This window comes from Harpia harpyja, chromosome 9 (assembly GCF_026419915.1).
Source record: "Harpia harpyja isolate bHarHar1 chromosome 9, bHarHar1 primary haplotype, whole genome shotgun sequence".
NCBI lineage: Eukaryota > Metazoa > Chordata > Aves > Accipitriformes > Accipitridae > Harpia > Harpia harpyja.
Window position 1 is genome coordinate 12676860 of NC_068948.1, and position 16807 is coordinate 12693666.

Genomic DNA, 16807 nt, shown 5'->3' on the forward strand with positions numbered 1-16807 from the left:
TAGACATAGGAGATGGGTTTGAAATGTTGGCACATCAGGTGTTATTCAAGAGATGGATTTAGCCATCCTTTCAATAGGCATTATTTAATCTCTAATTTTACTTTGTTACTTTGATTCCTTGAATTATGAAGCTCTGTTTAGTTGTGTGAAGTTTAAGACACTTCAAACCTTATCCTACAGTCTGTGACTTGGTAAGGTAACTTTGGTAAGATTTTGGTAAGACTTTTTTTTTAAAGAAATTGCTGTGGGGAAAATGCAAGGATACAACCTATCTTCTTAACACCTACTAAAATACATTTCATTTAAAAAAAAGTAAAAAAAAATTTGAAGCTGCATAGTATTCACAATGTCAAATGTAGTAGTAGTAATAAAATAGCAGCTTGTTTCAGCTTTTTCTGCCATATTAAATGGAGCCTTTTCATAGAAATGTGATTATTTTTCATGGACCCTGTTCCTTTAAAAGCTTAGTTTCCACTTCTGTATTAGTCATAGTTTAATTAACTGGTTATCTGAATTGAATCACTCTTGTAGATACAGAATTCTCACCCTCCTTTTTCCAGGCAAAATATGCTAGGATCTGATATGTCTGGATTAAAAATACTGGGTTCATAATAAGTAATGGTCTGTCCTGTTGTAATTAAACCTGGGCTAAGTTAAGATTTCATTCTCTGGGTAAGTATGATTGTACAAACAAAACATTTAGTTTTTACACTTTTACAGTCATTTGAAAGGCTTCTTAATTCACAAAGTTCTTTTCATATTTTTCATTTTCATTGCTTTCAAGTTGAAAGAGACATGAAACCAAATGAAATTTCGATAAGGCAACTATCCCTGAGTGCTAGAGATGAGACACTTGTATGGAGCATAATATGTTCAGAATGTTGATGTTTTTGTAAAAGTTTATACAAAATTGCTTCATAATTACTGTAAATATGTACAGAATATCAGTGGCATGAGTTTTATGGTAAACATTATAAGCATAATTTAAAAGAGTAATACATAGTCTAGAAACACCAAGTAAATTTAGAGCTACATCAGCAAAGATGCTATCTTGAAGTAAATACATGCAAAATATACACACTTTTTTGTGTACACTTTTAAAATAAGAGAAATCTACTTATAGTAACTTGCCTATAAGGTGTCTGTTTATTCTTTGTGGCCTCAGTCTCAAACTCGTTTCAGTCATCAAGATTAATGATTAGACTTATTTTCATTAATGACTTGAACAGCAATGAGTTATATAGTTGTCAATAAAAAATTCAATTTGTCTACACTTTTGTGCCTGGCTGTTCCAAAACCATTCCAAAAGCTTTATAATTTTCACATTATTATAACGTATTATATAAATGGGGTCCCTGAATCTCCTGAGTGGAGATTAAATAAGCTGCTTCATAGCTCTATGTACAACAGAAGTGAATCTTGCAGGGAGCACTGGATGGAATGGAGGCCTTGGCTTGTATACCTGCTCCTGGGAGAATGGTGGCCAAGAGTACTGTGTAAGCGCTTTGAGTGGCACATAAAGAAGTAGGGTTTTTTCTTTTTTATTTCACTTAAGTTTTAGGTCTTGGCAGCGTGGAGGTGGCCTTTATCTATCATGAAGTAGATCCACCATAAAAAAATGAAATTTGCGGTAGCATTGCAACACTATTGGCAACTAGGAATTTTTCTGCCATCTTATAGACTAACTGCAACACATGAGCGTGGACTTAGTTTTCTCATTCTTTTTGGATGACAGAATCTGTTTCCTACTGTCTGTATCTGTGTACTAGGTTTAGCTGCTCATAGTTGTTCTGGTTCTGGAAAAAAAAGTGTAGAGTACATAAAATACAGTTGATTATCACATGAAAAATAAAGTTTTGGGAGTTTCTCAGAAAATGGTGGAAGAATTTGCATATATTTACAGAGGTGCGTATGTATTGGCTACTTTGATTTATCAGGCTGGCATCTTGGGAGTCCTTACTGTGAAATGGAGCCTTATACAGGGAACATTTTGACCCTCTAAATATAGAAGTTGGCAAACCTGCTGTATAATCTATGAAAACGCAGAGAGTAAGACAAGAGTGGTAAGAACACTGTATAGGAAAAAATGATACTGTGTTATTCATTTATGAAATAGGACTTTATTATATTCTGAGAGAAAATATTGCAGATGGATTAGGAATTATTAGAAGTACTGAAAAATTATACAGGGAAGAATAAACACTGCATGGCTTCATTTAGAGAGACGATAAAATAGAACATGATAGATATATAAAGATAATAAATAGTATAAAGAAAGTAAATTACACTTTAAATATGCTTCTCCTACTGTTAGACTAATTAGATATTCACTGAAGTTGAATGGTTGCCCTTTCAAAACAGGTACAGGAAGTTTTAGATTTTTTTTTTTCTTATGTATGTGTAAATAACCTCTGGAACTCATTGCTACAAGATATTGTAGAAAACAAAAACTTGTAAGATTTAAAAAACAATATTTAAATTTTTGTATATATAGAGAGAACATTTACAACTATTCCAGATAGAAATGTGTTAACTGTATGAAATGTCAATGTTTTTAGTATTGAGGCAAACATTGATAGGAGTTAGGAATAATCTTCCCTTGTGAAAGGGGTATGTTTTACGCTATGAGGTTTAGATTGCAATGTCCTTTGAGGTGATTTCATTTACCTGCTGTCAGAACCTGAATCTTGTGTACAACCCTTTTGTATAGTTAGAGTTAGTTATCTTTTTTGTTATAGCCTGAGAGGTCTTTGTGCTTTGGCATTGAGGCATTAAAACTGAGCAGAATTTATATTACTTAGATGGTTTATTTTGCTTTACACAGCCTTTTCTACTACAGTATTAGGAAAGTTCTGTATTAAGTGATATTTCAGCTGCAACAATGACATCTAGGGGTTGATTTATATTAATTTAATTTAGATACGTATCTCCTATTTTTTGAGAAGATGGTTACTAATACGTTTACTAAATCTAAATTATTAGTATTCACTAAAAAGCTGTAAATCTGATATATGTCATATATTCAGAGAACAGCCACGACATTTTAAACTTATTTTTTCTGTTTTGTTTTCCCTTGATCTGTCTTTTAATTATTTTAGTACTGCTAACACTGCAAATCAATGAATCTCTCGTTCCTTTAGACCTTGTATTTTTTCATGACGTGTTATGAAATGATGAGATTTTTTTTCACTCTATACTTTATGTATACTTTTCTGTGAATCAAAGGGAAATCTCTTTGACTCTGCTTTCTTATATGACTTATTCTGTTGCCTAGAATCACATGTACTTTAATTTGTACAGGAAATGAGACCAAAAATCCCTATATTCAATCCCCTACTTCCCCAGCTTTATGGGTCTGCAGATATAGGCTTGACTCCCGATTTAAACCCTATGATTCAGGGCCACCTCTAAGCTATACGTAAATTCAATTTTATGTGTGCAAGTAAGTGTATATGTAAAATACATAATTGCAATTTAGAGATGATTTAACAGCATCTGTCCTATTATTTGCAAACTTACTTACTTTCTTTCCTTTGAATCTTAGTTATTTGACCATAAGTCACTTATTTGGAATTGCTTTTTACAGAAAAAAATTTCTGTATTTCTTTCTCATCAGCTTCTTCACTTATATTTACAACTTTTTCTCAGGAATAAGAGAATATAATTTTTTGCAAAATTCCCCTCATGCCGTTCTGTAGAATATATTGTACGTTCTTTAACATACTGACTTTTCATTAGTATTGAGAAGAAGAGACCTGAAGAAGAACCCTTGAGTGTAAGAAACAGGGAAAGGCTCATCTTTTTCCTTAGATATTTCCTTAAAATTTTGAAGTCATGTTTGTGGTTTTGGGAGCGTGTTACTGACTTGAGCAGAGAATTTTGAGTCATAGAATTTATACAACTGGAGAAGAGAGCGAACCAAACAGAACTGAAAAAAGCAAAACTAAACCCTAAATGTTAGGTGCTCTAAAATGTAAACCTTATAGCTATATTTTCATAGAACCTGCCAGTCAGTTATTAGGAGGCACTGAGTTTAAGAGAATGTGAAAAATCACTTGACGTGAGATTGCTGGTGATGTACTAAGAGTAGAAGCTAGGGTAAGCTAACTTCCTTCATAGCTTTTCTGGTATATAGGAGAAAGAAACTATAACCAGGTGAGCTGAAAATAGTGAGATATTATGGAAAGCTTCACCACGGCTCAAATCAAGGTACTAAAATGTTCTCTACAATAAATAAAGGTGTTTTTCTGATAGAACTATACCAACAGGAACTTTTTCATATAGAAGTTATACTGGCACAGCAATTCTTTTCACAACTGCTGTATCTGCTGGTTTCATCTGTGAAGTAAGTGAAAGCTTATTTCTGTCAGTGATATTGGCAAAACATAATTATAACTGCATTCTGTATTAAATCTTACTTAAAAATCTCACCAAAAATCACATCCCTAACTACTATTAGTATGTTAGTAGATGATTTTTACAGACTTGGTCAAAGTATCACAATTGACATATTTGTCTCATTGGAAGGTCTGCAGTGAGTGTAAAGCAGAAGAGGATAAATCTGAGCTGTAGTTGAGTGTGAATAGGGCTGGGGGAAGGAAGAAACAGGAGAGAAAGATTTAAAAAATTCTTAAAAATAAGTAACAATTCTTTTAATCTATATTTTTGCCTATGTAACTGTCATTTTATGATTCTGTATTGAAAAGGAGTGGGTTTGCAATGGTGACTGAAGGTAGTAGGATGCATTACGACTTGAACAAATGCTTCAAACACGGGTGTTCTCCTGCCTTTGCAAAAGTACATTTAAAAAATAGCCAAACCATGCCATATTCTGCTTAATTTGTATTTCAAGGCAAAATATGGAATCAAGAGCACTGTATCCTCTGAAATCAGGGCACTGCAGGAGAAATTATTAGGGGAGCTACAATTTGTTGATTCTTTGGACTTGATTCTACAGTGAGCTAGGGCAGTGAAAACCTCTGAATGTCAACAGAATCTAGCTTTCCAGTTAGCCTGTCCCTTTACCGGTTTAAAGTTCTCTACAGTTGTGGGAATGATATTGCCCACTGGGAGGTGACAACTGGACCTTACTGCCATCTTTTTCTTTTTTTGGGGAAATGATAAATTAGCAGGTGTGATTCTTAAGAGGTATTTCACCGCTGTCTTCAAAAGGCTCAGGGCTTCTCCTAGCCCTTAGAATATGCAGTTTTCTGATGTCTGTATTAATAAAAAAGCAGTGTGGTCTGCACATATGTACTGAGGACAGATCTGTTTTAAATTAGTGAAAATCATAAGGAAAGTTTGGATTGGCTTTTACTGCTGAATTGGCCATGGGGAAACTCCACTTAGAATAGGGACAAAAATTATTTAGCTACGCACAAAATATCAAGGCAGTTCATAGAGAGCTGCCCCATGATGTACTATATTTTAATGTCCATTATTATTTTCCCTTTTTATTACTTTGCATAGATACTGATATTTTTGCCAGCTCTTACGCCAAACAGTGCTTTCTTAGGTATGTAATCCAATTAAGGGAGGATAGAATGTGATTTATTACTGGCAGTTGTAGCAAGGGGAGTCGTGCACAAAACACTCCTACAGCAAACTACCACTGTTTTTTCTTGTTGCAGTCAGTGAAAATACAGAAGTGTCCTTTGCATTCTTAAGAGAAATTAGCTGTACGTGAAGTGTTGTATTATAGCTGGTACATACTGATCCCAGTTGTTACATTTGCCATTCATACATGTCCCAGTGACTGTCCTCAGTGTGTGTTTTACACATTCAAGAGAATTCATTTTTGAATGATAAGCTGCAGTAAGCCTGGAATCAGATTCTACATTACATAAATTAATATTTCACATGTGAAAGGAGATCCCCTAAAAAGAATTGGACTCCCTGGAGTTCTAATATAGCCAGTAGTCCTGTAATTGATTTAATTGCTAATTTTTTTTTTTTTACAGTTGTAGTTAAAAGGCATTACTTTTTCCTCCTTGGTAAATCAGTCATTGTAGACTAAAATACATTAATTTCTGTTGCAAGAAAGAACTTCTAGAGTATGTACTACATGCTAGCTCCCAAAGGATAAAATACCACCAAAATTTGTAAATCCAGTCAGGTGTGAAACTCTGGTATATCCATGACTTAATTTCAGTATCAATTACCAATATAGGTCAGAATATGCTCAGCATGGAAACTAGATAACTTAAAAAAATGACAAATGCTTTTGAGTACTTCTCATATCATTAAAGGGAGTTGCGGACCAGTCATCTGTCCTTCAGCGAATGGTCTGGCTAGTCCTGGCAACTTTCCTTATGTTGCATAGATTGATCTCTTGCAGACTGTTTTACTTGAAGTGCAATCTGTTTTTTGCCAAATGGGATTAGGTAGGGTATTTTAATCAAGCATGTAGGTGCTTGAGATGGGTTTTAAGCAGTAGACTGTAATTTTAGAGTGTGACATTTTTCAGATAAGTTCAGTGTAGCAGTCACGTTAACCTAACCTTGATAAATTTTGCAAAATTTATATAGCTGACCACATATTTGTCATGTGTATGATGGTGTGAGGCTTCTGTTATGCTCCTGTAGAACTTTTAGGAGTACAAACTTATATAATTTCTGAGCATCTGTACAAACACACAACACTGCAGATGTTTCATAGTACCCAATAAGTACATTGTTCCAGTTTTCTTCATTAAAATATTTATGTGGCCTCCAAAACCTTAAATAAGCAAGTTTACACAACTTTCCTATCCATGCTACAGAACTTAATGTGCACTTTTCCCTCAAAATATATATTAAAACACTAACATAAATGTGACAAACTGGAGTTTTCCATCCTACTGTGATTTTAATCTGCAAGTTTAGAAAAGCAACAAACATACACCCTGGAAAGGTACTGGACGAAATTTTTAATTCCCTTTTCAATTTTACTAAGTCAAATTCTTGTTCACGAGTTTGTGTAAAATTAGGATCTCATGGTTTGGCTCACTTTATGAACGTTCCTTGACATCCAAAATTTTTTTCTCTAACCCTTAGCACTGTGTGTGCATGCAGGTCTGCAGGTGCATGTGTATGCACTTCCGTGTACACAGAGACATAAAATTATATTTTCATTGCAAATATGCATGTGGAATCTGCACACAGTGAGCATCAAACAACTGCGTGAAAACAAAGGAGTCCATTCATTCTTAGTTATTGAATCTTGTTACTGTTTATTAGATATGAGTAGACCAAAATGAACCATCACACTTTTCTCTAGTGACCTTGAGGTGGCAGCAGCATTACATTCAATTCTGCCATACACCAAGTCCATTAAAGGTGAAAGTAAAATTTGCAATAAATCAAAATAATACTGATTGTTATAATTTTATTACCAGAGCATTAAGTCAATAAAACTTATCTGAAATGTCATTTGCATTGTATACAATTTTTACTAGTTATCAAGTATGTTTTAAAAGCATGTTTAAAGCAACCAAATGAAGAAATCGGTGATAAATTGTTGGAAAGCTGGGACTTGTCTAATGGTGTAGTAAAACTAAAGTCTGTTTTGATCTCTTGTATTGTAAAAGACTGTTTCTGAAAGCATTTGTTAGTATAATAATGTCTTGTGTCTTGACTAACTATATTTAATGTCCTAATGTCTGATTAAATATTTTCCTGCAAGTTGTCAGGTCCTTTTTCATTCATGATTTTATGTAGGAAGGTCATCTAATTATATGACACCCTTTCAGTGAAGGAGAATGTGTTTGTTTCTTTTAATAATGAGGAATAATGAAACTTATTTATGTTGGAAGTCAGAGAAATTTATTGGAGAATTACAACATGAGAAACATGAAAATTAAAAAAACCCTTTTAATAGCATATTCATTACCAAGAAGCTTGCAGGTAATGAAATAGTTGTATGAAAGCCAGTATATTGGGTGATATAATACTGCTCATGTCAGTTTTCAGGACATGGTTATTATGCATTTCTATGTTGTCAATTACTATTAGGTTACTAAATTATTGTTAGCTAATTAGTCAAAATAGGAGGCACTAGAAGAAAAGGTTAAAAGCATTTATTTTTACAAACTTCTAAACCAACTTCTGGCTGGGAAGCCAGTTGGTGTGTAGTAATGCTCCACAACGATTTTGCCGTGTGGGTTGCATTGCTGCTCAGGTGTTGCTGTTCTGCATGACTAAGACAAGTTTGGACTAGAAGTCAGAAGAGGTATCTATTATACAACTTAATGATGTTGAAGAAACAACATTCAAAAGTAGTTACCCTAACAAATGCAGAAAAATAATGTTAGTGATGTATTTATACATCAGTTAAAAACTGATTTGAAGGAAACCCTTTATGTAACTGCTGCTAAAGGAGTCCCAATAACTGATTAAAGATTACATATATAATAGTTAAAATAATTCAGTGATAAATTATTGAAAAATAAGGTTATATTGATTATTTAAGTTTTGGGTTTATTCAGTCTTTAGGGTTTTATGTTTATACTAAGATACGGCATTTAGACCTGTTTACCCTTATATTCTTTACTCATGTTTCACTTGTTTTGTTGACCAGTTGTACCTTGACAACTTTTTCAACTCCTCATGAAATAGGAATATTAAATATAAACGAGTATATAAGTTGAATTATAGCTCCAGAATGACATGTTATTAGATTTTAAAAGCAGATAGAGAATCACAAACCACAAGCCAAACGGAGATTACAACACATGAACGCTGTTTGGGCCGTGCCAGTGGTTACTGAAGCCAATACAAATACTATTATTTCACAAAGACATAGATCTGGTCTTTTACTTCTTCTGATCTGTGCTGTAGTTTTCTCTTTGTCACACTTCACTGTTTCTTAAGCTAATTTCTATGATTTTACAAAATTTCCAAAGGTATGAATGCAGTGAGTGACAAAGCAGCAGAATAACTGAGGTAGCAACAGTATTCCTGTGGGGAATGTAATTCACTGTGAGCCTCTTTCTTCTTCTTTCTGATTTTAACCTTATGGCTCTTTATCATCAAAATATATTTACGTCGGAAATAAAAGTAAGGCAACAATATATATGAGCTGAACATAGTTAATGTTAATAATTTCTTAGAAATACATAGAAATGAGGTTTAGAGGGTACCCCTCATCTCTGTAGGTCAGGAACATAGATTATCAGTATCCCAAAAGCAAAGATGTGATTTTTATTTGTATTTACAGCACCATGAACACACGTTTTGTTGGAGAAATAAAAAAAAATTGCAATTATCACAGCGTGGGCTCTTTGTAAGTATACAAAATTCAAATAAACAGGTTGTCCTCAACTTCAGTGGGAGAAGAATCTATTATAGAAGTTGCAGAATATTCCAGAGATTTTGACTTGGAACCAGTGTTTTAGAATTTATTCAAGTGTTAGTTTAACATTTTTCTAATGTTAAACAAGACCTTGTTGTAAGACCTTGTTGTCCTGAAATCACAAAGTTGTTGTCTTAAAAGTACCATTGCTATACTGAAATGGAAGGTACCTGGTGTGATCTGTCTCTTTCAGTTAAGCTGTGTAGTATCTGATAAAGAGTATTCATTTCATGGAGTAATTTGTATATCAAAGAATATATTGCAAAGTGTTCAGTTAGCAATACTACTGTTTGGTAAAATCACATTACCTAGAACATTAAAACAATCATTCTAAAACATGATTTATAATGATTTGAAAGTGTTTGTAAAAAATAGATGACCATTGTACATTTACAGTTGACACAGAGGTCCCTAGTGTCAAGAAAGCACTCTTGACCTTGATGGGTAGTTGCAATTCCATTTAAATCAATTGCCAATACAAGTCAAATGAAGTTCTTATGGCTGTCTAGTGTGCACTTCCCTGTTCTTCTGACATTATTGTTCTACTCCAAGTCATTCTTCAATCTTTTAACAGCTGAAAGGGACCTACATTCTGCAGCTTTATGGGAAACCAGCACTAAGTTATACTTCTCTGTGTTTTGAAAGCTTCCACTATTTTTCAGTGCATTTATTTCCAGGCTAACCAAGCAAACCACATCCTTTTCTACATAAAATAGAGTACTTGGTCTGTTGCTGGCAAAGCCAAATATTTCACTATTACAGTGAATATAGAATGCATTTTCTGTGCCTACAATTTTACTGGTCATTCATTTAATTTGATAGAAAAGAAACTGATCTTTTAACTCTGAAAACTGGAGATCTTTGTTAGTTTAGCTTTAATAAAAGCTTTCACTATATTAAACATGATATATTCTAAACATAATTTACATTAAAAATGATGGTGAATACAATTTTGGGGGTATTTTGTGGGGTGGAAGAGAAAGGGACACAGCAACTCAGAAAAATAACTTGAGAATTTATCCTGTGTTTCTGCATGCCTGGATACTTATTTCTTCAAAGGATTTTGCTAAAATTGGAGATGAATATATGAAAAGCAATATGAATTCATTAAACATTTTGCTCAAATGAGAAAGTCCTTGGATATACAGAACTTTCTAAAAATATCTGGGTTTTGTGTTATTAACTTACTTGTAATGTTTTCACTCTTCTAAATGAATTTAAGTGTCTACCTTTTGACAAGTGTGAGTATTAAAAGGTCACAGCATGGCATAAGGTTTACAAGACTGAAAAAACCCAAGTACAGGTACTTTTTCAAGATAGATAATACAAACTATGGCTAATCCTATCCAGCCCTGCCCCCAACCTCTTTCATAAGTAGCCCAAGCTTTCAAAAGATCCTGTATTAATAATAGGAAAACCCAATCTAACTGATATGTTAGCATTAAATACATACAACAACTAATAAGAATTTATAATGAAAAAAGTGATATTGGTAGCCAGTGGAACATGTCTGGGATAGTATTAACAGGTTGCTGCAATTAATGCAAAACTAATCACCAGTCCTCCATGGAGAAATGCAAATTGCAAGTTGTTAGAAGGCCTGTTCTGTTCAATAGGATTTGTATTGCAGCTAATCCACTGAGCAGCATCTCATGTTTCTATGTTGAAGTGTTTTTTAGGAAGTAATGAAGTATTATTCCTTTCAATGGATTTCTTTAGTTTCTATATTTTGACTCTTCTGTTTTTAGTAATTATGTAAGTATGTTTGCCTGCTCTTTCTTTCCCATTCCCATGGGCTGAGATCGAAGTAAGTGGCCCTATTTTGTTCATTTTCCTATGCCCCTGGAAACTGTATCATATGAAGCTAAAGCTACAGAACTGACGACTTGACATACAGGAAATACATTACATATACTGTCCTCGTGTTTGCAATTGAAATTCAGAGATTCTGCTGTATCTGATGTTCCTCCCATCTGCTGGTGGGCAAGAATAGCTGCATAAAACCTGCATTTAGTTACTTGTCATTTTCAGTGTTAAACACAACATGAAACAAACCTTTGTGCTTCGTGTTTTGTTTCATTCATTCATTTAAAAGTAGTCATAGACAACATTATTTTGTTAATGGTCTTTTACTCCTCCTTACAGTATATATGCTTACCAGCAGTCCGTAGGAGGAAATGTATCAGCAATGGGTTGGTCTGTTCCTCAACAAGGAAACTTGTCCCTAAGCCTGGGTATTCAAATACCATGACTTAATTTCTGAAGAGAATAAATGTGTTGAATAGAGAGAGGTAGCATGTGTCCTTATGACATTGCTAGTATCAGCAATGATATAAAGGAAGACACTGAATCACATTTACCTACTGCAGAAACAAATGACAAAATCGTAACATTTGTCTTTAATTCACTGGAGAAGCAAGTTCAGGCTTAGTGTAAAAATGAACATTGGAACACTAATGCTTGATCTTACCAACCCAGTTTTGATGGCCGTGTAAATATAATTGCTTTTAATTAATTATGAAGGGATAATTCCTTTTAGAGCAAGTGTAGCATGTGTTACAAGTAAATTTTGTATATAAAAAGACAATGTTATTAAAATTGAATGTTTGGCAAATATTTTGTCCGAAAGTACCTGCAAGTTGGTCAGTGTTTGTTTTTTTACCAAGTGTTATATTTTGTTGCCGCTTTGAAGATAAAGAGCCAAAACATAAAAGGTTGTGAAATCTCTTATCTTCTGTATACTGTTGAATGTTTGACCTTTTATCACATAATGTAATCTTTTCATACATTGAAGATTTTGGTCCAGATATGCAACGAAACAAGAAAAACTTCCAGAAAAAGAAATAATTTTGGTTTGTGCAGCCTTTTACACTGACAAGAAAGCCATTTCTAAAAAAAAAGCCATCTGCTACTTTATTGTTTGATATCAGTGGCAGAATAATGTCCAATTTTAATATTATACTGCTTGGCTATGTACTGCACTAATTTTTTCTGTGACATCAATGAATCAAAGTAGAGTTCCTGATAGAAGAACATCAAAAGGAAATTAATCTCCCTGTGATAGTATTAATAATTTCAGAATGGATGTGTTTTGCTCAATTATTGTAACCATTGAAAGCTATGTTTTTGTGGACTGCTAGATCAATATCACAACTGCTACACAAATCGAGTGTGTAAGAATGAGACTGGTACTCTTCAGTAGCCAGTCAGGAGTATCATTACTGATGGACAAGAAGTTTACTGAACATTCTTGGTAGAGTTTTACGGTTAGTTAAGGAAAGGAGACGTGGAAGTGTGAAACTGGTGGGGAAGGAAGGAAACACGTTTCAATATGGTGGGGAAGATAGTGGGCCTAACATTAAAGGTAGCATCAGCAGAGATTGTAACCAGAAATTAACTGTGTGATAGTGGAAGAAATTTAGTGCAAATGGAGGCTAATTGAGAATAAATTTCAGGGACACTAAATGCATCTCAGGAAAAGATATGTGTAAAAGCATAGCATACAGGAGGTGTCATAATGGGTATTCAGCATATATCTCCTGAAAATACTGTGGTTTTTTAAAAGTATTTTATTAGTTTCCTTTTTTTTTTTGTTTATATTTAATCCTTGTCAGATTAATATAATGCTTATTAGAAAGCATGTTTCTTTATGTAGCCTTCCCAAATATCCATAGTTTCATTCACATCTTTCCCTACAAATAGATATATACAGGATTTGACACAATAAAAGAAATTGAGCATTTGTAGATATAGATCCTTCCAAGTGCTTAGTAAAGCATGCCTGTTGTAGCTACACAGCATGATACCCACAGACAGACTAGGACTATATTTAGGGTTCCAGTTGAGTGCTGAGAATAGAACTAAATGAGTACAGAGGCCCAAATGTGTCACTGAAATAAATATTGGCAGTATGGATGTGTGATCAAAACATCCAAATATATCAGAGACTAACTGCAGAACTTAAAGTCAATAATAATCCAGGTAGGGATAAGATTTCAAATAAATCTAGTATTCCCTTCTTTTTATGTTTAGCGCCTTTAACTTTTCCCCCCTTTTTTGTCATGTTCCCCCCTCAACTGACAGTAGTGTTCATCAGCCTGGGGCTGAAGTGGGTTGACCTTGTATGGCAGCTAGCTGCGCACCCAGCTGCTCTCTCATCTCTCTCCTCCACAGGACGGGGAGAAAATAAAATGAAAAAGCTCATAGGTCAGGATAAAGACTGGGAGATCACTTACCAATTACTGGCATGGGCAAATCAGACTTGACTTGGGGAAAATTAATTTAATTTATTGCCAAAGAAAATAGGTTTGGATGGTGAGAAACAAAGACAAAATTAAAACAACACCTTCCTACCCTCCCCTCCTCTTCTTCCCAGGCCTAACTTCACTCCTTCCTTCCTGACAACTCAACCAGGGCAGGGGATGGGGAATGGCGGGTTGAGGTCAGACCTTAACAGTTCCTCTCTGCTGCTCTTTCCTCCTCACACTTTTCCCCTGCTTCAGTGCGAGTCTCTACAGAGGAAGCCGTTCCTTCAGGAAATACCTGCCTTCTCTGGCGTGGGGCCCTCCACGGGCTGCAGTGTGGGTGTCTGCTCCCCGGTGGTTTCTCCACAGACCTCGGTGCTTGCAGGGCTGTTCCTCACACTTTCCCCTCGCTGCCGGGCAGCGTTTTGCCCTTTCTCATACACGTTTCCACAGAGGCTTCGACAGCCTCGCTGACGGGCTCAGCTGTGCCCTGCGCTGGGGCGGCTGCTGAACCGGCCGGAACCGGCTGTGTTTTGGCACACGGCGGCCCCAACCTCTCCTCACAGAGACCAGCCCTGCAGCCACCGCAAGAAAACCTGGACGCGGACACCCAACACAGTGTACTAATTAGCTTTGTACTAATCATCTCTTAATGTCTTTATTCATGTAAGACTGCCACTGATATTAATGAGCTTGTTTTTTGTGTGAGGAAGATGCAGGGACTTTTTTTAAGATTCCATAAAATTCCTAACAAGGCTGACATACTTTCTTCTAGATCAGCACTGTGAGAATGAGGGCTTTTTTCTGCGTTGACTGAGATAACATCAGATGCTTTTACAAGCTCGGTCCATCTGATACACTGTAATACTATCTTGTATTAATGACAGTAGATGAGTAAGTAGGCAGTATGGTGGAAAGGCTTCCACTGAGTGTCAGTAGGAACCTTGGGAGGATCAATACAGTCTAACCATCAGCATCTCTGTTCTAGTCTCTTCTTCACCACCTCCTTTGCTTTCCCTTCTGCCCAAGCTAGAGTTTTCAAAGGGAAACCAACTTAAAAGGTGTTTGACAGTATGACATTTGAAGGAACTGTTTCACAACAGTCATAGATTCCAGGTACACCATTTTGACCACTGCAAATGTGCTGTTTGGATTGCCTCCAGCTGTTTCAAGGGTAACGAACAAAGTGATGACAGGAAAACTGTGAGGTAATCCTCCTGTAAGCATTGAACAAGAGCTTGTTGTACAATTGTTGTACAATGTTGAACAATTGCTGTAATGGAAATTAATGGAAACCTTCACAGTTCTTGTAGTAGATACTAGGGGATAGAAAAGTTTGTCTGTGTGGTTTTGCACACAAATCCCAAGGATCCACTTTATCTGCAGAAGTCAGAATTTTTAATTTTTTTTTCCTCTTTCTACACATACACGTTCTAAATAGCATAGTGAATTATCAGAATGAGAGATGATGTCCCCACAGCAGTCTTAGGAGTCCATTCAGGAAGATACCCTGCACATACCATGTTCTTTTGTTCCTCTGCTCCAGGAAGCAAACCAATAATGCACTTTCAGAGAACAAACTCACCCACTTCCCATGGAAGCCTAGTTCAGAAAACCTCCCTCTTCTCCAACTTTTAAATAACTTCAAATCTGGAAAGCAATGAACTCTAAATATGTCTTTAACTGAAGGAATATTTAGACAGTATTTGTGAGCATGGAAACAGTATCTGTCATTCGGGCTAATAGCTTATCTTCTTTATGAAAGCAGGTAAAGATTGTGCTACATACGAGCATGTGGAGTTAATGTTCATTTAGGTTTACTAAAAATCTGCACTGTCATCTGAAAAATTTAGGTTATTAAATACATAATGCATTGTAACTATATGTGGAATGGCTATCTGTTTACTAGCTCTCTGCTTTTCTAAATTCCTTCTACAAAATATTTTTTATAAAGATACAACATGCCGTGTTTCGATGGAGTCCTGCAGGGAGAGATGCAATTAAGAATGTTATGCAATAATACATTCTTTTTCTTACACATAATGTATTTGTGAGCATGATACATGCAGGCAAAAGTGCTGAGTGCAATAATTCAGGTCTTTCCATCTCTGTACCATATTGGCTGCTTTAGCAGTTTTAGCACAAAGGTAGTAGTTCCAAAACCAGTATTAATGACAAGAAATGGAAAATAGTTCATTAATTTTTCGTACAATAATAATGAGCATGTTACTATCTAAAGGTTTGCCAGGTATTAGTTATATATTTCCATTTTAATAGAGATGGCTTATGTCTGAAAAATTCTCTAAAAGAGTGGTGATGAAGCAGAAATAGTCTTGATTTTTGGCTCTCAAATGCAATGTCATTGTCAGTTAATACTTCTTCATAAATTATAAAAAATAATGATGTGAAAAACCTATCTGGTTACTAGTTGTTTTTCTTTTGTTAAAGCTGGACATTGTATTTCTTGTCTTTTGTCCAAGTTTTCTTTAATTTTCCCAGATGTTGGACTTCCTGAACAATATTTTTTGTGGATTTTCTGCAGTTGCATAAATGTAAGATGAAGGAAATCTTCTTAAAATATTTACCCTAATTTTTTGTTTTTCTAATGATAATATAACTTCTACTCTCTTCTCACTAATATTGACAGAATTCCATTTTACTTTCTCCAAAACCAGGTCACCTAATTAAAATAAAAAGGTAAAAAGCTTGCTTTATAATACTGAATGCAGTAGTTCAGTAGGAAAAAAAATCCAGTGAATGAGTTTTTAATACTCTGATAAATCATAGCAATACCTTTTATTGCCCAATTAATTTACTACTATGTACTGTAAATAATAATAATTAATAGCAGTGCTGTTTTCCTAACTTGGCTGGAGTTAACTATCGTGACCCTCGGTAATGCTGCAATGAAAGGTTAAACCTTTTGAACTGTAGGTGTGGGTAAATGTCTTTTTGGGAAGTAACACAAAGTTTCAGAAGCTAAATTATTATTCTTTTGTGAATGAAACTTGAACCTGTTAGGTAGCTGTGAAAGCTTTATAAACAAATATCTGATAGCTGAGCAAATACATTTTATTATGTATGTAAGAGTTTATTGTATTGTACTTTTAAGAAAAATTGAGATAACAATGTATTCAATTATAGGAATTTGTGACTTATTATGCATGAATATTCTGCAGATATGTCTAAATTAAAACCATGAGGAAATGAAAAGTAATAATTTTTCCCTTACA